The sequence below is a fragment of the Ischnura elegans genome, chromosome 5 (assembly GCF_921293095.1).
Source record: "Ischnura elegans chromosome 5, ioIscEleg1.1, whole genome shotgun sequence".
Lineage (NCBI taxonomy): Eukaryota > Metazoa > Arthropoda > Insecta > Odonata > Coenagrionidae > Ischnura > Ischnura elegans.
In genome coordinates this window covers 8,501,979-8,525,286 of record NC_060250.1, presented here as the reverse complement: position 1 = coordinate 8,525,286, position 23,308 = coordinate 8,501,979, and the positions used below count along the sequence as shown (strand labels likewise).

Genomic DNA, 23,308 nt, shown 5'->3' with positions numbered 1-23,308 from the left:
TCAGTAAGTTGTTCCCGAATTCGCTAGAAAAACTTCTTTCTTTCACTATTTATCTCTTTTCTATACTTTTATAAACACCTAAATGTAAACGAACACCAAGGTAAGTAAATTCTAGAATATGCTTCGTTTTTTCCGGAAGAAATAGACCGATAAACCAAGAGGAAAACCTTTTAGTGAGATTAAAACGTTTTAACAACCCCTGAAAATTTATCGCTCCTAATTTATGCATTCTTCATCGTGCGAATTCCCTTCATGACCTTGGGCTATTTATATTGGTCAAGGCTCCCTCAAATCAGATATATTATGCGCAATTGTTACTAGTAGCGGTTTTCATTACGAAATGGAATAGTGTCCCTCGTGCGTGTCTCATATTTTACCGCCTGACATTCACTCCGGCCACTTCCCGGGAAGACCAAAGCCTTTTTACGTATTCCTCGGGAGATACCGCACGCTACACAACTCATCTGTTTTTCTTCCTCTCGCGGCGATATATTTTTATTCCGCTAGCCGCCGTGCAATCCAAACCAATCGTAAGACAGGGTGGGGTGTTCCAAGGACGTCGACTATGACTCATTCCCTTTACGTTACCCCTTAATTTTTTTCCACGGTCGAAAATATTTCACGGGCATAAAACTTCACCGCTCAGACTCGCTATTGGAGCGAAAGAAACCAATGAAACTACATTGAAATTGATGAGAGAAAAGATTAACATGGGAATATACCACACAATCTCCCTCGATTGATTTTTTCCACACAAACTTCGCCATTCCGAAGCCGGTTTGGTCAGTGCAGCAGCGGCGCCGACTCCAAGGGGCCTGAGGGGGCCCGAACCCCCTCAAAAATTCGTTATGGGTGTGAGGAAAAAATGTATCCGGCTTGTCCATTTTCCCCGGACTATCCAGATATCGAGATTCGAGTTACCAGGGTTCTAATATTGATCACATGACTCTTCTAAAGTGTTTAAAAAACTAAAAAATCACTACTTTTAACATTTCCCAGGGCAAGATCCCCGGTTTGGGCCCCCCCCCCAAATATTTTGTGTAAGTCGGCATCCTTGTGGTGCAGAGTAGAATAAGTTCACTACATCCAAAAATATTTATCACAATAATTGATGAATGCGTAAAATTCGGATATTTATGGTGATCTTTTTAGGTTATGACCTGTTTTATGATTAGATTCATAATGAAAATCAAAATTTGCTCTCGAATACAGTTGTATTACTCAGAATATTACATTACTTGATTCCCCAAATAACTATTACATTATATGGTGACACAAAGCATGGCTCAACTTAACCATGTTCTCGGTTCCATAAAAAAAATGATTCGGAGCACTGTTGAATCTATTCAAAAGGGACCTTTTTTATGCAAAAAAAAAGTCAATAGCTCTGGTGCTTCACCCTCCTAACACCCACTTAGAGTGTACTTGATCCCATTTCACAAGAAATACCATCATCATTAGTCAAAAATCCTATAAGATTGGTTTGACGCAGCTCTCCATTCCTCTCTCCTATCTGCTAATATTTTCATAGCGACGTATTTCTTCTCTTTTACTTCCTTTATAATCTGTCCTATGTAATTCACTCAGGGCTCTCCCTTGCCCCTCTACGATTGTTTTCATCAGGCCATCATGTCTCATTATGTGGCCAACTCACTAAGTTGTCCCATCTTTAGCTTGAAGTTTTTAGAAGACTTCTCCTTTCTCCCACTCTTCTAAGCATTTCATCATTACTTACACGGTCAATCTATTTTATCTTCATCATTCTTCAGTAGTACCACATTTTGAATGCTTCCACTCTTGACTTCTCTGCTGCTGCCAACGTCCAAGCCTCGCTTCCAGAGAGGAACATGCTCCATAAGTAGCATTTAATGAATTGGTTCCTCACTTCTATGCTTGTATTTTCAGCTGTGAGTAGGTTCTTCTTTTTATAGAAAGCTCTCTTCACCCCTGCCATTCTACCTCTCTACCACAAAGGGTATTTACTACTAAATAAAATAAAATGTATCAGCTTCAAAAAATATTTTTGTGATAATTTTCCTTCGATATATCAATATGCTCTTTTTCATAATATTCTTATAATTTTAACTGCTAAATTTATCATTAATATCGTTTATTTCACAAGTTTTTCTGCACCATAATTGTAAATTTTTGTAGTGGTCTCTAATAAGCTAATATACTGACCCATGGCACTAACAGAGTTAAGTAACTTAAATATACCCTGTAAATACTTTGGGTAAAGAGATGGCAAGTGAAATGGTCACTATAATTGGCACTTCTGTATTTTCCACTCATTAACCTACTTTGACTGGTCTAAGTTTTGACAGAGAATTAGAGATTACATATTGGGGCACTTTGTACGGAAGTGTCTTTTACTCTTGAGTTTTGGCTATCAGTGCTCGAGCCATGATTCAATCAATTTCAAATGGATTTCAATTTCATAGATTAGGTTGTTGCAATAGCTGAGAGGCAAGTTACCCATTACAAAGACCCAGATGCATACAGGGCCAGATTTCGGATATGTTGTGCCCATTATGGTGGGAGGTTCACTGCTTCAAGGTGTTGCAACGGACCAGCTCTTCAACTTCAACGGACCGCACCCGTGGAGTGGCATCGCATGGGCGCCAATCTGGCCTTTTTCAAATGAGGTTAAAATTGACCACTTACACTTGTCTAAACTGGGTTTTATAAAACCAAATAATTTGTATATTATAAATACAATAATGATGGGTAACGAATCGCAATCAATGCCTTTCGTTTTCTTTGATGAAGGAAACTACCCTATTATCAGAAAGTCTTCAATGGAAGACTAATTGTTTAGCAATAGGTTTCTAAATAATAATTTTCCCTTAAATATATTACATCTATATACAATAAATAATTAAGAACTTTATTCAACTTACATCAAAGTGATCTTCACATACGCACACCGTTGCTTTTGCAGACAGGATGTGCATTCGTCGGCATTTTCGCATCCAAGCTAATCTTCGTTCCGCGCAGCCCCCTCCAACTCCCGGCCGCTAGGTGGCCCAAAAGCTTCCGTGCGAGGGAATCGCCGATAGATGGTGCTAGTGGGTGTTTGCGCGTCCAGCATTACGAAATTGCATTGAACCAAATACAATACTTGATCGCTGGAACAACGAATTTAAAATGCCTTTAACTGAATTGAACACTAAGAAGCAATTTAATAGCCTTTTAATTTCATTGACAGCCAGTTAGAAAGTCCATGCACAAAAAACATTGCCTTTAGAAGAAATTGAAAATGAGATGTTGTCGTCTGCTAGCAGTCGTATTTTATTAGCTCTACTTCGTAAAAAAGAAGTTATTTGCGTCCTGATCATCATATATTTATCGCTAACGGCATACTGCCTGACATATAATTATCAAGGTATCGGTCCCCCAAAAAAAATTGGCGATACAGACAATCGAGTCGGCGTTTCCTCCTCCAAGGAACTCCAGCGCAATTATGCTGAATGGGGTAATAAGTTTTGGCTGCAGATATCTCCTTTAAACTCTCATTAGGTCACCTTAAACAGGCAATCCTAAACTGGTAGCTACGATGATACGGTTATCTCCGATTCAGAAATTACAAGATCCGCAATGAGAAAAACTGGCCCAAAATTAATTACTGAAAGCTTCACATAACGACTCATATTAAGATTAGATTAAGACTTAATGGTTATTCTGAAATGGAAAATGTACGTTTGAGAACCCTAATTAAGACTTTAGGCACAACAAAAACACCTTGCTAAATTCTTAACCCAAGAAAGTCACAGAAATACACATCACAAGATCAACCGAAACAGCAACCAATGTAAAGGAAAAGGGGACGTCTGGGAACGGTAGTTGAAGGAAGTGATTGTTGTTAAATTTAAAATGCATTTATTCATGAAAGCACAAGCACTATCATTAACACTGTACAGGCGAGCTTAAAGGATAAGGGCAAAGGTTGGAAGTGTGAAAAATGTAAATAAATCTCGAAGTTCATGAAGATTTGAGGGTTTTCCACGGTTGTGGCAGTATCACTTCCACCTAAAGATCTGGAGATGAATGACCGCCTAGAAATAGAAATTTTTCAAAATTAGGCAAAATTTAAAAAAATATATTTAAAAAATGAGTTGCAATCCTAGGTCGTATCAGTTATAAATGTGGAATGACAGTACTTTTACCACGAAAAATCTCCACAGTTAGCTAATAATGGCGTTACACGAGGTTATGTCACACCAAAAATGTGAGGCTTTGAGGCACGAGAAAAATATCATAATGAAAGGGTGGGGCCAAATTTTCGATTGCAAATATCAAGAGCTAAATTCATCCTTTAAATTCTTAATATTACCACCATTTACTCTATTCTCATGACTTCCTTTTTTATTACAGATAGTAACCCCTGCCCCTTTTCAGCAAAAAATATCCTGACCACATTACTGTTGTTGCACTTTGTTTACAACTACAACAATTTCTAAACTGCAATGGCAGCAAATCCACAAAGTAAAAAAAATATGAAATTAATTATATTTCAACATCCGTAGGCGGATCACCGTTAGTCCGTGTATATTATTGTACGCTAAACAACATCAATACTTGCATAAAATGAGCATGGATGCAAGCATAACTATCGCTAGGGCGCCATAAATATTATCCCACCAGATAACATAGAAGCTACCATTATAATTTCACTGTCATTAAGTCCTAAAACTAGAGTAGGATGCACATTAACACTTTCACCATGATCATAAAAACATAAATTCTCTGCACAACTGTATCTAATAGGAATGAAACAATACAAGTTTTCAATTCGTGGTGGAGCGATATTTTTCCTCCTCTTTCTGTACTGACACAAAATTCTTCACTAAATATCTAAAGCCATCAATTAATTGCAAAGCGAGCTACAAAACCACCGAGGTTATGCAATTGTAATTAAGTACAATAACACAATTAGTAAAAACTGATGGAACTATGCCTCCACGGCAACATGGCATGATATTATTTCGGTATTATGTGAAAAACATGAACCATTGATTTCCCGCGAAGATAAAAATAAAAATTTCCGTAAATAAATATCGGATGCTTTGCCATATCCTCTTTAAAAACAAGAGAAAGGGTATGCATGGAAGAGTAAACAAAGCCGCCATTGCAGATACTGCAGTATTTCCGCTATCTATTTGCACCGCTAATTTATTCTTAGCGAATAACACATATTTTCAAATAAAAAACGAGGTCACTGGGATCTAAAACCACGAAAAAATTACCAAATTAACGATAACAGAGCCATAAAACAAACATCGGTAACCCACCGCATTTTGAGTACTTACCACTGCTTTGAAAAAACTTTTATTTTCAGCTCAGCATTCCTTCCTGGTTTTCCTGTATCCTGTAGAATTATTAGACACATATCAAAAGCGTGATGCACGAACCATCTTCAAATTTAATAGCTTTTTAGCAATATAACACATCTTCCAAGTGATGAGCTTCGCTGGTTCACCATTGAAATGAATGTAACAGCAACGCGATACTGGGCGCGCGACCAAGGCCATAGATAGAATTCCTTCCCTAGTGTGGAAGCCAAAGAAGTGATTTTAAAATTGATTGAAATGTCATTTGAAATAGGGCTTACTGTTGTGTGTGTGACCTCGGATATGGGAAGCAGCAATAGGGCCGTTTGGAGGGAATTCGGAATTACTTGCGGGAAATACTCCCAAACTATTAATTCCATCCCCCATCCATGCAACCCCAGTGAAAAAATTTATTTCATGGCTGATATTTGCCATCTCCTAAAAAACATTCGAAACCATCTTCTGGATGGTGGGTGCATAGTTTTGTCAGATGATGTTGTACAGGAAAATGGTTTAAGTGACGGGAGGGTGTTTTTGGAACCAGTGAAGAAACTTGCCCAGTTGCAAGGGGACAAGGATCTCAAATTAGTTCCCAAGCTGACTGAGAAGCACATTTTTGTGAAACACTTCCAGAAGATGAGGGTAAGAACTGCATGTGAGCTAATGAGCAGGGATGTAGCCGCTGGGATTAGGTTTTGTGTCAAAAACTATAACTGGAACGACAGCTATTTGACTACTGCTTGGTTTTTTGAGTGCATCGACAAGTGGTTCTCACTCATGTGCTCCAGGAATCCCGTTGTGGCTCTGAGCAAGAATAGAATTGATGTCTATGAGAGTTCGATTCAAACTCTCAAAGACTTTGATACTTTTTTTGAAAAAGTTAAAATAGGAGATGGGAAGTGGAAGCCTGTTCAAACAGGCGTTAAATTGACGACAGCTTCCATTTTGAACCTGCAAAATGATCTTCTGAACAAAAAGTGTTTCGGTTACGTTCTCACTTCCAGATTCTGCCAGGATTCTCTGGAAAATCTTTTCTCCACTGTGAGAGTGAAGAACCCCATCCCATCTCCTGTAGCATTCAAGGTGGCAATGAAAAACATTAGCATAGGGCAGTTCATGATCATTCCCCCAAGGAGTAATTGCGAAGCAGATGAGGGCAATATGCTCGCTGATTTTTTTGATGTGGTGGGTCAAGGGGTGGGAGGTGAAGATGACCATACACAAGTTGAAATCCCTGAATATGAGCTGAGTGACGTGGAGATCAATTCCCTTTATTACCTTTGTGGGTTTATTGTGAGGCAGATATTGAAAAAAATAAGCTGTGATATTTGCAAGGGAGTTCTGTGTGGGGATGGGAGTGATATTCCCGAGTCTGTAAAAGACTTACTCATTGCCAAAGAACAGCACGAGGGGTCCATGGTGCTGAGTAGTAAGTGGTGTTGGGACTTGGCAAATGAGGCTGAAAAGGTCTTCCAAGGGAAGAAGAGTATTCTTTTGCACCAGGGGGTAAATGTAGTGGAAGACATGTGTAACTCTGTGGTAAGTGACGTGCACAGAGTTACACATTGTCATGACTTGAAGGAGCTATTTCTTAGGAAATTTTTTATCCTAAGAATTCTTTTCCATTCTAAGTCGGTAACGGAGAAATTAACCAAATCTGACCGGTCAATGGGCCATGGCAGTAGGAGTGTACATATGAGGAAAATCGTTTAAATGAAATTATTTCATTTGACATTGTTATTTCATTTTTTATGGGTATTGTGTGTATTTCTATCGTGTGCCTCCTTCTGTTCACCGAAGGCTGCCCCCTTTGTGTGAATGTACTTTATTGTGGACTCTTTGGTGAGCGAACACTGTGTATTTATATCTTGTGCCTCCTTCTGTTCACCGAAGGCTGCCCCCCTTCGTGTGAATGTACTTTATTGTGGACTCTTTGATGAGCGAACACTGTGTATTTATATCTTGTGCCTCCTTCTGTTCACCGAAGGCTGCCCCCTTTGTGTGAATGTACTTTATTGTGGACTCTTTGGTGAGCGAACACTGTGTATTTATATCGTGTGCCTCCTTCTGTTCACCGAAGGCTGCCCCCTTTGTGTGAATGTACTTTATTGTGGACTCTTTGGTGAGCGAACACTGTGTATTTATATCGTGTGCCTCCTTCTGTTCACCGAAGGCTGCCCCCTTTGTGTGAATGTACTTTATTGTGGACTCTTTGGTGAGCGAACACTGTGTATTTATATCTTGTGCCTCCTTCTGTTCACCGAAGGCTGCCCCCCTTCGTGTGAATGTACTTTATTGTGGACTCTTTGATGAGCGAACACTGTGTATTTATATCTTGTGCCTCCTTCTGTTCACCGAAGGCTGCCCCCCTTCGTGTGAATGTACTTTATTGTGGACTCTTTGGTGAGCGAACACTGTGTATTTATATCGTGTGCCTCCTTCTGTTCACCGAAGGCTGCCCCCCTTCGTGTGAATGTACTTTATTGTGGACTCTTTGATGAGCGAACACTGTGTATTTATATCTTATGCCTCCTTCTGTTCACCGAAGGCTGCCCCCCTTCGTGTGAATGTACTTTATTGTGGACTCTTTGGTGAGCGAACACTGTGTATTTATATCTTGTGCCTTCTTCTGTTCACCCAAGGCTGCCCCCCTTTGAGTGAATGTACTTGTATCCATCCTCCTGTACAACCTGCAGGATTTAACATATGCAGCTGCAATTCCTGTCGTATATTTAAATGAGTTCTATCCTCTTGTAAAACCTGCAGGGTTTAACATGAACCTGTTCTTAAAATTCTTGATGCTGGTAATGACATTGAAGAATTAGTTGCCTGCAGTCTACCTGAAATCATCTGTATATCTATTGGGTCCTTCATCTTTTTGGAGGAGAATGTTGCTAAAATCACCTTCTTTGATCTGAAAATTGCACACTGAAAGAACTTTCAACTACTCGTGAAATGTAAGTTTTTCATATCATTTTCTGAAATATATGCAGCTGCTATTCTTTTCGTATAATTAAATGATTTTTACCCTTTTGTAAATCCGCAGGATTTAACATGAACCTGTTCCTTAAGTTCTTGATGCTGGTAATGACATTGAAGAATTAGTTGCCTGCAGTCTACCTGAAATCATCTGTATATCTATTGGGTCCTTCATCTTTCTGGAGGAGAATGTTGCTAAAATCACCTTCTTTGATCTGAAAATTGCACACTAAAAGAACTTTCAACTACTCGTGAAATGTAAGTTTATCATATCCTTTTCTGGACATATGCAGCTACTATTCTTGTCGTATATTTAAAAGATTTTTATCCTCTTGTAAATCTGCAGGATTTAACATGAACCTGTTCCTTAAGTTCTTGATGCTGGTAATGACATTGGAGAATTAGTTGACTGCTGTCTACCTGAAATCATCTGTATCCATTGGGTCCATCATCTTTTTGGAGGAGAATGTTTCAAAAATCACCTTCTTTGATCTGAAAGAACTTTCAACTACTAGTGAAATGGTTGTCTTTTGTATCCTAATAATGAAATATGTACCTACTATTCGTGTCATAAACTTAAATGATATTTACTCCTCCTTAACTTCTGCAGGATTTATCACGTACCTGGAGCTGGTTATCATTGATGTTTGAAAAAATTATGTGATTTCTGACATCTTGAATGCAATCCATTGTATTTAGTTCCTTCTTTTGCTGGAGATGAATGTTATTACTTGGAAGATTCTCAGTTCTCTCTGGAGTGAGTGTCCTTTCTACTCTTATTGTTTGAAATTTTGGTGTTTGTTGATATTGAAGGATATTGAATCTTTTCATTGCCTTGCAGGTTGTATTATGAAGTGTCAGAAGATTGCAGGTTTTATAAAGATGTCAGAGAAACTGTTGATGATGGTGGTAAATGTTTAAGAATCAGTTTTTTAGCACCTCACTTATTTATAATCCATTGTATTTGGTTCTATCGTCTTCTTGGATGTCAATGTTGAGCATTAAATTTTTATATAGTTTTCTCAGCCTCCATTGTAAGTCCCTTTTGCTGACAGGATACTCAAGGTAAATGTGGTATCATTCCATTTTTGGATATAAGGTGTTAGATTTATGCTTGAAGATCCTCTATTGTACTAATTTTTATAATTGCATAAGAAAATTTTGCGAATTTCTGTTATTTATTCTCTACCATTTAATTCTGTGTTTATTTTCAGGTGTGCGATAACTTGAAATCGTGTGGCATGTCGAGAGATTCCTTAAGGGTAGTGAATGGGAAAGGTAGGAAGAGAAGTCATAGAAACCATGAAAGGAGCAGGCGTTGGTGAAAGTCAGAAATTTGAAACATCTGTGTAGTCATAGAGTGGGGAGGAGTGTTTAGGGTTCAAAGAGGCGATTAGGTAGAATACACTTCATTCTTACAAATAATATGCGGGCAGTTAACAATGTCAATTTTCTCATAAGTCCAGCCTCTGCCCTTTGTAATTACCTTAAGGCATCACAGGACACTGTTAATTACGTTATTTGATTGTTATTCTCAGCATATGTTAAACTTTACGGGGCAGGAAGTGGTAATTATTGCTAGTACCTTAATTTAAATACATTATCTATAGTAATATTTTTTGGAATTGGTGTATTTATAAAAATAATGGTTATTGTAGAGGAAATTTCTTTCCACCTACACATATTCACTTTCGCAGCCTTTCTACTTTTTTCAGGATATCCTTGGAAGTTTGCTGGTCCTTTTATTAAGCCATTTCTGAAAACCTTTCACCATTTACTTTCCTGTGATGAATCGTGAAGAGTGGCAGTTGCTCACTGGAAAAATTATGAATTGCAATCGCCTTAGCTGTTTGCATTTCGGTTTTACATTTTTGGCCTCACCCATGCATTGTGTATGTTTACATTTGCTGTTGATCTGCCAAAGTTGAATCTTGTACTTGAACAATGTGAAAATTTTTTGTGTCGTGAATTAATCTTTCGGTAATTTGCCCATTAAATGAATTTTTATGCTTGATTTTGTTTTTCTTTGAAAAATCATAATATGTCGACCTTTTCGTCAAGTTAAATTCAGAGGCACGCACTCAGACGAGTTCACTCGCGTGCAAAGGGGCATTACTTGCTGTAGTATGGATATTTTCCAGGGGCTTGGGTTGTAAAAATAAAATAATTTGTATCGAAGACGTAGTGGTTTCGCAATCTTTCGACCGTCAATCTTACTTGAGCATGGTCAACTGCGGACGTACGCACTCGTAGTGCATTAACTTGCATTACGAGAGGTAGCACCGTTCTTTTTCGGGGGCTTTGACAGTGAAAATGGAATTATGTGGAACAAAGTCGTAAGTTCTTTCTGCGTAATGTCGTAAAACTTATTTTAACTTCGGGTTTGGTCAATATTTCTATCGTACAGGAGCAGTTCATGACGAGTTCAATGGTGATTACTGTGTTCGTGGAAGTAATGACGGTGCATAGCAACATATTCAATCGATCTTTAATTTCCGGATTAAGATTCATTAAGTTGAAATTAATGCAATTTTCGAATTGCCAGCCATTGTTTAGCTAGTAATATTGAGTCAATTATGCTTGACTAAACACCTCATTGTCCGTTGATTATTGTCTTCCTGCAGGTCACAAGGGCTCTGATCCAGCATAAATTTATTCTTTGGGCATGTATTACTATTTATTTTCATCGTACCTTTCGCGAAAAATGCCTAAAGGTATTATTTAATGAGTTAAAAGCAAATAATTGTCTAAAATGCGCAATTTGGCCACGCCCCCCTGGCTTCACTTCCCGCTATTGGAAACAAGGCCATAGCCAGCTAGTTATGTCTTCACTCTTATATATTTATTTTCCTAAATGTTAAAACGTACGTTTTCTAAAGCTAACGTCGCATTTTTTTTTTAGGGAATCCTTTGTATAAGGACGTAACGTAGGTGTTTCTCATGTAGCAGGTGTAGCCTTATTACAGTAGAAGCTGTCTGCTCTAGGCCACAAAATGGCCGCCATCGCGAACCTTTCTATCTATGGCCTTGCGCGCGACCAGAGTCCTCTAGATTGCTCTCTCAACACTACTCTCTCATCATGTCGAGTCGTCGCATAGGCTTCCACTATGGCAACCACGACGTCCGCCATTTTCGGTGTAAATACTCCGTTTTCCCATAAGGAGATGTGGTAAAATTTCTTCGTTTTTTTGGTAAGCGAAGAATGTTGGTAATTTTCGGATAGGTGATATTGATTTTCGAAACCTTCAGTAACATAAGTACAAATTTTCTAAGCATGACAACAATGCAAACGGCGAAAATAAAGGTAAAACCAGGGCAAAGGCTAAACGTATTACGACCTGATCGAACCCTTGTTTTAATGGGTTGACACCCAATTGCGCTAAATAATCACTGAAAATACTATTAACGGAAACTCTTACCCTCAATAAAAAGGCTCTTTGCAAAATATGTACTGACACAAGCAATTCCGCCGCGAGTTTAATGACTGAAATCTGATAGTAGGACAGCGGGTAGATGGGCGTAACCAGCTGGAGACGGCCTTTCAGCGGCGTAGTGCGGCGGGATAGGACCCCCCTGCCCCCGGACAATATGAAAACACAGTTACTTCGATTAATTTAAAAAACAAAATATTGAGAAATGACGAGTTTACAATAGATTTCTTTGACAAATAGTTTTTTCGATCATTAACCCGAACGAAATTCCTGGCTACGCCCCCCCCCCCTTAGAAGCGAAAAGAAATTAAGCTCGTAACGAAAATTTTAAAGAAATTATTTAAAAACTTATATTCGCATAAGACATGTAACAAATTTAAGTCATTCTCTTCATTGTATAGACCAATGAAACGCTGTCATAATTTACTTACAATTTTGACTTCTTCATTCTTTGCAAAAATGTTACTACTTGAAAGACCACGACATGTCCTCCTTGCTTTGATCCTGGGTACCAATGGAGCAGCGAGGGGGGTTATGGGGGATAAATTCCTCCCCCATAGAGATCAGAGAAATTTTTAATTTTAATCCATTTTACTTAATTGGATTAATATTACTAATAGAATAGTGTAAGGACTAATAAAATATCCCTCAGAAAGCCATAAAACTCACCATTTATCTTAAAATTCGCCAATTTACTAATCTCGCACTGACCGCTTATCCTGGAGGGTATTCCGTTCCCCCACACACCCTGGTATTAGTTGCACCTAAACCCACCCCCCCAGTCTTTAAGTACTACCTGGGCCCCTGCAGGGTACTCACATGGATGGATGTGCTCAATACCAAATGCCAATGATAGAAACAGACAAGAGGGCATATCTGTTCCAATGATAGTAGTATCCAGCGGTCTGGGGTCCTGATGGGGGGAATTCGGAGGTCTTCCTTGGAAAATTTTAGGGAACTGCATGCCCGAAAATGGATTTTGACAATATTCTCGCTCTTAAATAGTAGATAAAGTTAATAAAAAATACTATGAAAATTGAGAAAATTAATAATTTATTATGGAGCTGATATCTCTTTAATGACTTTGTCCCAGAAACAGCACTGAAATCTAAAAAAAAGAAACTAAATACAATCTTTCCAAATAACCATTCCAAATAAGCACTTGCAGTTTTTTTTACCTTCTGGACACCTAACTCACTTCATTTAATTTACAATGAGTATGCAGTAAAGAAAGCAACCAATGAACACAAAACTTTTTATAATTACAAAAAATATTGGTGCAAGTAACCTAAGTAATGAATATCTTTTTTTAATTACACCTTTGATATCCCCTCAAGATGGAGCAGGGCCCCCCTAAGCTTGGGTGACTCAGAGATTGCCAACCTGGCCAGCCCGTCCTTGTACCCAAATAGCAATGCAAGCCGGAATCAGGCTTGCAGCAACCTAGAAAAAACAAACTTGAATCACGGTTTAACAACTTGCTTATTATCATCCCTATGCAAGCCCTTCCACTGTTTACTGCATTACTAATTGAAAAAAAAATTAATAACTACAAGCCTAGGTGAACCACTGGGGTCTTTTCCTGGGAAATAAGTCCTTGGAATAGAGAACACATAGCAAAAGAAAACAATTCTAAAATGAACATCCATACAATTCCTTGAAAAGTAAAAGTAGAACAAAATCTAACAGGGGATCATGTCAGACCATTCTCAAAAAAACCTAGTACGTACACTAAGACGCACTCTTGCAATTAAATCAACACAAAAAATTTGTGGGATACAATGAATGAATGCCTAATAACACAACATAGCTCCGTGAACAGTTAATTGTGATTAATAACAGCAGTAGGTAATACTTAACTAGACATATAAAATTAACTTCTACAATCTGAGTTGACACAAGGGTACTAACTTTCAAATTCCAAGCAGACACATTTGGTAAAAAATTTATTTATGACTGAAAAAGAGATCATTTCTCCCATAATATCCCAATCCCAGATAAGATATTTGTGATTATAAGCAATTCCCATCTCTGCTTAAGGTGAAATGAAGTGAAACATAAGATAAATAAAGAAGAACCAAAGTGCTCATATTAAGGCCAAAATGCCTAATATATACCGGGGCACTAATGTAGGAATAAAATTCAATCTATATATGACATGAACTATTTTTGTTATTAATCCAAAAACGATTACTGAAGTCTTTTATGACCAGGACACAACTCCTCTAATGGCATGCCCATGCATTTTGTAACAAAACACTCAAAAGTATATGATAAGATATGGAAATAAGTCTTCCTTCTTAGTTAGCTTCAAGTCAGCTAGATTGCTATGACTTTTGTCAACAGCAGGCTACTCATTTAGTCCACTCTTGTCTCAATTCAATTCCGTGAAAGATTTACAACAGGACATCTCTGTTAACCTAACTGAAATATGCCATGGAATAAAATACAATTTCCATACACTTAGGTATCAATATCCTTAAATTGGAGATTAATGTGAATGACATCCATATCTTAGTAGCCATTTTTTACATCCTCATCATATGCTTAGGATAATTAACATAATTATAGAATGATTTCCATACGTCTGCATAATAGTTACAAAAATTTAACATGCATGAATCACCTAAGTTTATTCATGAGTCCTTTGATGTGATCTCATGTGTTCTCTCTAAACAAGTGGACTAGTAGTAGTACTGTATGGGAATAAATGTGAAAAATGGCTCTTAATCTTGACAATATGTTAAGCAAAGGTAAATACATTTTTTAAAGACCGAACCATGCACCTTTTAGAAGTGATGTAAGAATCTTTCTCTTACTTGAAAATTCATTAAAATCTTAGGTAAGGAGTGTTCTTGGAAATCATTCCTGCAAATTAAGGACTTTTAAGGATATTTAAACAGAAAGATCTGATACTAGGTGGTAAATTATAATAAACTTTGCTCTTTTCATGCCAAAATAATGAAATATCTGATGTAACAGTTGATTTTATATCTCTATATAAGACAACTTAATGCAAACATGTTTCACTAGAATGTGTAAAGCCGTCAACAATCCACATTAACCACGACTCAACTGGTAGATAACCAAGTATTCATGGTATAAACATTATACATATTGGTAATGATAAAATGTGTATATGCCAAAGAGGGATATATGCAATAAGAACTGATTAGTCATCGTAATAACACACAACAAACAAAGAGGGAAAAACCACTTAACCAGGCCAAATATACCTATGTCAAAGCATTAGAATAAAGGTGCTTCCATGCTATTGAATAGATTGAGAATTCCATATCAGCAACTCATCTTCAAATTTGATGTAAAGAACTCAAAAATGTAACCACTTATGTGAATTACCAGAGTAAAGCAATGGAACAGGTAGTTAAGAGGTAATCATTTAAAAAAATTACTCTTGTATAAAATACATCAAGGCCAGGTAAACACTGACAGAAGTGATGCTCTAATAACTAGCTATGTGGAGCAACATCAAACACTTGCTCATAAATAAATAATACAGATGACACCCCATGGAATCAGTTTTAACATAATAGAAGTTCAATATGATTTAGACTGAGCGTTGAACTTGAATATAGAAAAAACAAAGAACAAGTTAGAAAATTTATGAAAAAATACATTTTGCTACTCCAGATATATTCTCTCATTAAGCAAAATACATGGTGACACCACAATGCCAATGCAGAAGATGATTGCTGTGAATATAACGCTGCACATGCTTCTTCTGCTTAGGTTATTTGGACATGAAATGCAGTAATTGTATCTTATCATTGTAGAAGTTGTTCCATTATATAGCCATCAATTCCAAACATGATACAACAGGCAGCATTGAATCTGGAACAAAGGAATAATCTTGGTGACATCAACTGAGTGAACTTGAGTAACATATAAGAATAAAACAAATCACCACTGGTATTCACATAGCATGCATTTCAATTTAATGCACAATAATGCACACTGCAGAACACCTTGGTAAGAGGACTATCCACTTAGAAAATAAAAAAAGCTAATCCATACAATATTATGGGCCAAATTCAGTACCAAAATATTCTTAAGCACTCCACTTAGGAGGATCTGAATTCAAGATATTGCCCACCCTGTTCCTCTAAATGATGCAACAAGATGATGAGCCCAGGTATGAAGAAACATTTATGCACATTATTGAATAAGACACTCAAGTTTAATGCAATAGAAGCATAATTATAATAGCATCCAAATTATATTAATCAAGAAACGATACTGAATTTCAAAGTGTCAGAATGACTTTAACAAACACGATGGTAGTTCTCAAATCAGACAGTCACCAAAACAGCTTAACATAAGAGCAACCAGTGACTCCATTTAATTAATATTACTACTAAGTATTTTGAAAACACTTTTTCAATGTAAAGAAGCAATTTGGATGCTATGGAAGTAATGAAAAATGGTATAACTGAAAAATTGTCCCAATATAAGCAAAGGCAATGTGAAAAAGAACTTGCAATAGATATAGTTTAATCTTACATTCAAGAAAACTTGTCAATTTGAGAAGCTACCTTATTTGATAGATGATAAGCATTAGCAAAGACTGCATGCTTATTTTACAACAAATGTGCTGATTTCTCAAAATATAATGGATGAATGAGAATGTTAACAAATAGTCATTTAAAAATATACACATGTAGTCATATCTCAGCAAAATACCAAGTCCAGGTGACATGTATGGAAGATAGGAAAGAAATGACTTACACCACCTAAAGACAATAAAATGAGGCATAATAGAAACAGACAAACTATGTACAAGAGATTTTAGAAGTCCATGACTCAGGGTAATATAGGTGCTTATGACATGAATAAACACACAAATAAAGACATGCTCAATATCTCCAGCTCATAAGACTGCATTTAGTCTTCAAAAAACACTTAACCTATCCTAAAAACAAGACCTTGGATTCATCCAGCCTTCGACTATGCCAAACATGAATTACACACAGGTGATTTTTTCCAAGGAAAACTATCGAGAAACCACTGGTCAATGATTTTGGTTTCAAACAAAAAATTTGCATCATTTCACATTTTAATATAGCATTGAAGTACTCTCTCAAAGAAGTAAACAAATAGGACTTTAACAATGAAAATAGCAATGAGGTACTTCTTAATTAATTACTAAAAAATCCTCTTTATTTTCTTCCTTTAGCCGCAGTAAGTTCAAATATTGTATCACAAAATGAAGGTAGTTTCAAAATCATTTGAATTGTCAATATCAGCAATGTTTTTGATTTGTAAATTAGTTCACAGACCCCAAGAATACAATGAAGCTATGAAGGGAAAGTAGAGATATCACTTGCTTGTGCATGCTTGCCACGTCTTACTTTGTACAAACGTGAACCAATAATTAAAGAGTATGTTTAATTACCACTTCCTTTTGATAATAATACTTCAGGCAGCGCCTGACACTGAGAACCTAAACTATTGAATGGACGATGAGGATACATAAATGCTTTGTTGATGCCATTCCCTAATAAATGCCCTGGCATCACTATCAATCCACCAGTTGTTTGTAAGAAACATTTCCAATGAACCCATTTATAAAGGGATCGATAGTACTTGTACAATCATATTTTTACAGCCTAGAGCTAATAGGTAATTGTCTCTCAGGCTGGTTAATAATCTAAACAGGACAGCCGTTAGCGCTACTTTTGAATAATTTCATAATTTAATCGTCATAAGAAGAGATAAGTGGGCAGTGAAACTTGTGCGTAGGTATGTGGGTGACAGCAAAGGACGATGGAATTGAAAATGCTACTCAAGATGAACAAAAGAAAACAAAGCCCAACAACCAGATGACTGATAGACAATAACCCAATTGAACGGTGCCACAATACTTCGTTATCACCAATAATAATACCGTTCATTACAATGCACTGACACTGATAACATCATAAACACACTCTCAGCAAATGCCAATAGTATGAATAACAGAACAACCTTAATACGTACATACCACACTCGATGGCTCTTCAACTTCAGCAAAGGAAAAGACTTTCAATTCAAGACCGGCAATCGAATATTAGAGGTCTCCTCTTGGTGTAATAGGCTTCGGACGATTCGCGACGCCGAAAATCGTCGGAACATCATTGGGCTTTTAATATTTTCCAGCCTCTCTTCCGAGCGGATTCAAATTTTGATTCGTATAAGTGCACCTGTGGTAAGGAAAACTCGCAGGAAAATGTTTTCATAATGATTAAATGGCTAAATAAATACATGCATGTAATATATGTTGACTATAATATTAATTAAGGAAGGTTTCGCGGCTTATATAAATCGCATTAATTACAAGGTGTAAAATCCAAAATGGATTCGAATGCAATTACCTACAAACATTCGTTACCAACAACATATAGTTCCAAAAGGGACATGAATATTACATGATTTCAGTAAGTCTTTAATGAAAACTGGTATCATTGATTGTATCACACGTAAAGTTCCTCACGATATTTCAAACGTGAAAGCACTTATATGTTACAGGTATAACTTTCAAGGACACTTACAAGTATAACTTTCACGCGACGAAATAATAACAACCTACCACATTCCATTGTGTGAATAAGTTGCGTATTCTAGTTTATTGTTTAAATTAATTAATTGAATGTAGCACGGGTTAATTGTATCAGTATTACGACACTATCAAAGTTTAAAAACCATTGACACAAATAACCTTAAACCTATACATGAAAAACTCTCAACAATAGCAGGAATTATTATGCACTCTTTTCTGTTTACATTACGTATACAACGTAAAACTGATTGGCAAAGGTATTAATCTTTGAAGTAAATCACAGCCTTTCATGAAATTATGCCGAAACTAAGTAAGAACTTGATCTTCATATGAATAATTACCCAATACATTGAATTACATCAACTTCTAACTCACCTCACAAATAGTGGAAGACGGCTACGGTTGCCACTCATCCATCCCCCACATTTGTAGCCATTTAGCCCTTACCTTAGGATTACAAGGAAAAACAAAAGCGCGGAACACATCCCTACAACTAATGGAACAGTTTGGTGCAGAAGAACCAGAAGTGGCAGACTGCGACGACTCAACTTCGTAGTTATTATATGGCAATATAGAGGACTCTGCGCGCGACAGGCTCGCAGCGCCACTCTGTAACGAACTAAAAAAATTGAATAACGTGGGAGGATTTTGGGACAAGCCAACCAGGGGGGTTGTGTTTGAATCGCTCGTAATTATTCCGAGCACGTAACCAAGGAGTCACGTGGTACAATTACGAGCGATTCGGGATTTTGGTGTGTTTGAATCACTCGTAAAAATTTCACTCGTAAAAACCCTTCGTAATTATCTGACTCGGTGGCTATCGGTCGGGATGATTACGAAGGATTGACTACGATGGATACCAAGTAAACAACATGGCGGATTTCATGATGTTAATGTACGCGCATGAGAATTTTGGCGACGAGGATTTAACTGCGGAGAGAACACAGCGTAATTTCAGGAGAAGAGGAGACGCCTTTGAACTGAGTGAGAAGGAATTCAGAAACCTTTTTCGCCTCAATGAACGCTGAACCCAAAATCTGATTGACGCCATACATCTCCGAAGCTTCACGGACATCAGCTGTAAGTAATGTAAACAAAGTAAGTACACAAGTTTCATGCATGAATATATATTTTTTTATTCATAGAAATTTTACAGCGATTTATGGTGGTGATCCAACGTTAAATAAGATGTGAAACGCGAATAAGCCTAACTTTATTACCGCTGTTCTAACTTGCAATATGTTAATAAATTCAGAACATTATTCTGCTAAGTTGGAGTGCGAAAGTTTAAGAAATCATTAAAAAAGATCATGTTTCATGTAAAGAAAGGTAATGAGGAACTCCGAAAAGCGATGTGCTGGCATATTAACATTAATTTTAAATTGGTGTATTTGAATTTCCCCCCAAAACAAATACTGCCGTACGCAAAGCGCGTACAATATAAATACGTTCACTTGTTGTTTTCTCAACATTTCTGCAGGGAGTGATATGTGGTGGTGAGCCGACTTCTGGTTGTTGATAAGCAAATTGTGCCTTGCTGGAATGATTATTTACTCAGACTCGATAAGTGCAATTGAATTGTTTTACCGTTCATCCTAAATAATTCGTTTAAAAGTGTTTTAACAGTGCTTATGTCCTTCCGTTACCGTATTTCGCTATTTTAGGATAAGTTTATTTATTGTTCTTCAAGTTTGGCTTTGATCTTTCGTATTAGAACGGTAGTTTTGCAAAAAATATCCTCGGTCATTAGTTTATGTAGACGGGAAGTTCATTACTATAGTTTTATTGCACAAACACATGTTACTAATTCCGAGTATTGGTATCTTGTATTTAATTGTGTAACATGGGCCTCATTACATATTAGCTTACCTCTAACTTAAAATAGCCGAATAGATAACCATGAAAATACATTAAGGTTGTTTCTCACTCGCGCATGTAACCGTGTGTGTGGACAAATGTTCAACTTTGCCTCAAGATAAACACTCATTTCATTACAGGTATTGGCTACTCTTACCGTCAATGCTGTTGGACAATAAGTGTCATACATAGCTTATGATGCATATATGAACATGGAGAGAAGCTTTTTGTGCCGGAGTGTGGAAGAGGTGACAAAAACTATAAATGACTATCTATTTAACGATGGGTGACCGTGGACCATAGCCCAAATTCAATATCATAGCGCTGGCGTAGGTATATACTAACTTAGTTTAAAAATTTATGAACATCCGTGAATAGTGAACGCAGTACACTGAATGCTATATTTCTTAGGCAAGTATGTATGCGTCATGCATTAAGTGGTTGGTTTTTACTGGTTATATGTGATGTATGTATTCCTTGTGAAAATCAAAGTAATAGATGGAACTCACATTGCCATGGTGGCATCTCCAAAAAAATCATGTCGTGTTAAAGGAAAGGGATTATTTAAATTATAACATATATCATTTGATTAATATGCAAGTGGTGAGTTCATGTGATTTAATAATATTTTATTTTGAAGCAACTAGGGTCAATTACTTTTTAGAAATTTACATTGTAACCCATTACCTGCTGAATGATATTTTAAGTGTCAATGAGTAGCCTAATGAGCTTCTTACATTGACTTACCTAACTGGTTTTCCGAAATAGAATATAATTATTATATATCCATGATTATACAAATTGAAACCATGCATATCTGCTATGTTCTATAGCAATAGATCCTCAAATAGCTATGAATAGCCTTAGGAGGCATGTTAGAATAAGATTATTTTTGACTCATCTTACCTTCTTTGATTTTAATGGTTTCTGTTCAATTTTTTAATCTGAAGGTTTTGATATTTTGCTTTTCTGTTACTGTTGTATTTTTAATTTTTCAGATTGACTCAACCAGATTCTCCCAGGTTCAAATTTGGGTGAGGCTTCTGGACAACCCCTACTAAATCATAACATTTAAAATACTAATCCAAATGACGCTGTTCAGTGGTTGTTTGGTTGACGAATTATTTCAATGGAAATACTCTGGTGTGCATTTTTCTCAGAATTGAATCTTTGTATAAATAATAATTCTTAGATCTACTAGGAAGTCTACCATCTGTAAAGGCCTGGTTACATGATACATTAACATGCACAAATTAATGATTGAATGCGTGAATGAACATGAAAATGCACTGTATAACCACCAGACTTGTGTGAACGCAGGAACAGAAAATAGAACCTGTTCTAATGTGGTTCATGCATTTGTATATGTTCTGTTCCACCAAAATCGTTCATGATTTCACTCATTAACTATGTGTTTATGTACCGTGTAACCAGGCCTTCAGATTGCAGGATAAACTGCTTGACTCCTTGGTGACTTTTTATCACAACAAGCTTGGTATGTACCTTGTTTCACTGAACCCATCTTCCAAAATCTAAAACTAATCCAAACAGTTAAATCAATTTTTAGGGTTCTCCAACAAACATTGGTTTTCAATACCAACAGTTTTCATGTCCAAGCCAATTTTTCTCTTCAAATGTGCTGAAACATTTTTTTTTCCCTCTTCATACTGAGCCTCCCAAGGCACACCCACTGTACAATAAGCAGGAGTCTGAATGACAGTCTTTCATGTGTGGTCTAGGTTTATTTACTATAGTTAATAGTAGTGGGTGTAACTCGGTGGAAATGCTTTATCATAGGAGATGAATGAATAAAAACTTTATTAATTCCATATGGTGATTTATTGTGTCTGACCATGGTTTCGTTACAGTGTAACATGTTCAAGGTGAGACCTTTAAAATGGTTAGCTGTAATGAGATCATGGTAGACAAAATTAATCACCATGTGGTAAAAGCAATGTTTTTACTCCTTCAACTGCTACTTTTTCTTACTTTTCCTTAGCTTATACCATTTCTGCTTCATTTTCTATTTGGTTTCCCTACTTAGGTGTAGGTATGTCCACAATGGTATGCAGCGGAGATTACTTTCTGCCAATGGGAATGGAATTACTCATAAATTTGATGATTGCTTGCATTATTTGTCTTTTATGAAAGTGATTAATGAGGATCATAGGTTTTCCATCCATAATGGTTGTTAATACTCAATATTCAATAATAAATCAATTATGGCATACAACATTTTATGTTTCTATGATATGCTGTACTTTCTCAACTTTACATTAATGTGATCCATGAATGTGATGTATACCAACTCCTTAAAAAACGTTATTTCTATTGCAGTGCATCAACGATACTGTGTGTTGTACTTTTCTTTGAAAATAAAGACAATTCAATGCCAAGATGCATGTTACTGATACTATTTTTTATATAACCTTGACCTTGTATAAGATAAATTTAAATGTTCACCTATAATAGTGACAAAGATAATGGATTAGAATAGCATTAATTTTATAACAGCATCCTTTAGAAACCAAGATGAGTCGTAGATTGAATCAATAGGATTAAGCAAGAGGCTATAGAATTTTTTTTAATAGGAGAGTAAATTTTTTGTAACAATAATATTGTGTTTCTTCCCCTATTTAATTACAAGATATTAGAATTGGGCATGAAGTATATATGCATTGCTTTGAGGATATTCTTGCAGGTCTTATTGGATACTGAATCCCCTATGTAGATCAAATTCTATTTTATCTTTTTCACATCTTAAACCTCCCTCCATTCCTATTCATCTTCTAATTTTCTTTTCATTACTGGAATTTTTTTCATCTTGAACTTTGAAAAAATGGGCATTTCTCTCATTACTCCTATCTTCCAGCATTAATTTTTGTGCTAGGCATAATTAAAGTTGATTAAAATGCGCAGGGGGATAGAAACATGTATGAGTGTTAGGTTATGGAAAGTGGATTCAGCACATAAGTAGTAATACTTATGGTACAGAATAACTCTCAATGAAAAACAATAGGCTGGAAAGTTCACACAAACACTAAATTAGAGCTCAGAGCTAATTTCAGGCTAAAATCCCAAAAGGAAATGGCTACATAAGTTGGGCCATTTTACTGCACATACTATGTAGTCGCACATACAGGCTGTATAAGCTT

At 36.6% G+C, this 23,308-nt stretch overlaps 1 long non-coding RNA gene across 2 annotated transcripts; it reads left to right on the top strand.

Annotated features, from left to right (window-relative positions):
* Positions 1-19,798: 19,798 nt before the first annotated feature.
* Positions 19,799-22,549, top strand: LOC124158482. Of its 2 annotated transcripts, none has more exons than XR_006864806.1 (3): positions 19,799-20,482; positions 21,152-21,187; positions 22,198-22,549. It is a non-coding gene; the product is annotated as an uncharacterized LOC124158482 (long non-coding RNA). The 2 variants fall into 2 exon arrangements; XR_006864805.1 differs by having other exon boundaries at positions 19,799-20,486.
* Positions 22,550-23,308: the final 759 nt, after the last annotated feature.